We start from the raw sequence: 1,398 nt of genomic DNA, 5'->3' as shown, positions 1-1,398 counted from the left end.
TCTCTCTCTCTCTATATATATATATATATGTATATATACAGATGAGAGAGGGATTGAGTACGTTTAAATATATGTATATATAAACATATATCTGTGTACATATCTATATATATGTAAACAGGAAATCCTTCCTAGATGTAAATATGCTTATATTCGTGTGCTATTGTATTTTACTTGTAAAAGAATATACTGGTTTCAAATATTGGCTCAAACCCAGCAATTTCGGGGAAGGTGCTAGTCGATTACATCGACCCCAGGACTCGACCGTGGAAGGGATGAAAGGCAAGGTACCTACATATCAAACTCTTCTAGGTATAAAATGAAGTATAGAGTATGGCGGAATGTACAGGAGTATCAGATTTGTAGTTGTAAACCATGTTAATGAGTAGAAAAATAGCAAAATTTTCAGGCAAAATTTAAATTTGGAATGTATAAGTAAAACATTGTTCATTGCTGGTGTACTTACGACTCTGTAACTCAGCGGTTCAGCCAAAGTGTCCAATAGAATAAGTACCGGGCTTAAAAAACGAAGAATGAAGTATTGGAGTCGATTCGTTCGATTGAAGTTCTTCGAGGCGGTGCCTCACTGTGGCCACAGTCTAATGACTAAAACAAGTAGAGAGAAAAAAAAAAAAAAAAGGGTAAAGAAGATATACCAGAATTCTTGCGAAAAAATAATTACAATAAAAGTGACAGACAGGAAATTCCAAAGTCTGAATAATAATAATAATAAAGAATGCGCAGTCAGAGTTTGGAGGTTTTCTTCCCCATTACGTAGTTTATATTCTCCACGTAACACCTTCGATAAGTGTCCTCAACTATAGCTTCCGGTCGACCAAGGCCTTGTGAGTGAATATAGTAGATGGAAACTGAAAGAAGCTTGTTTTATGTATGTATGCACGTATGTATGTATGTATGTATGTATGTATGTATGCATGTATGTATGTATGTATGTATATATATATATATATATACATATATACCCACGCGCACGCGCAAACACACAAATACACACACACGCACAAACACACATAAAATTATATAGACAGTGATATGCAATGTTTACTAAAAAGGAAACCATAATTGTCACTAAATATGACTAGGGTATTAGAAACAACTACATTGCTAGAAATAAGAGCTAAAATGCACTAAATGCTATAGTTAAAGCACATAATTGTATACATATATGTTGGTAGAGACTATAAACGCCCGAAAACACCAATCGAGAATTACTTATACTGACGTCAGTTTCGGCAATTTCTGTTGCCTCATCAGTAAGGACTGGCTCGATTTCGGTAGATTCCGGACTGAATTCTCTATCATTAAGAATTTATGGAATCATACATAACGGTATGCAATATATATACATATATATATATATATATATATATATATATA

The sequence above is a fragment of the Octopus bimaculoides genome, chromosome 10 (assembly GCF_001194135.2).
Source record: "Octopus bimaculoides isolate UCB-OBI-ISO-001 chromosome 10, ASM119413v2, whole genome shotgun sequence".
Lineage (NCBI taxonomy): Eukaryota > Metazoa > Mollusca > Cephalopoda > Octopoda > Octopodidae > Octopus > Octopus bimaculoides.
The sequence above is the reverse complement of the archived record's forward strand: the minus strand, read 5'-3'. Positions refer to the sequence as shown.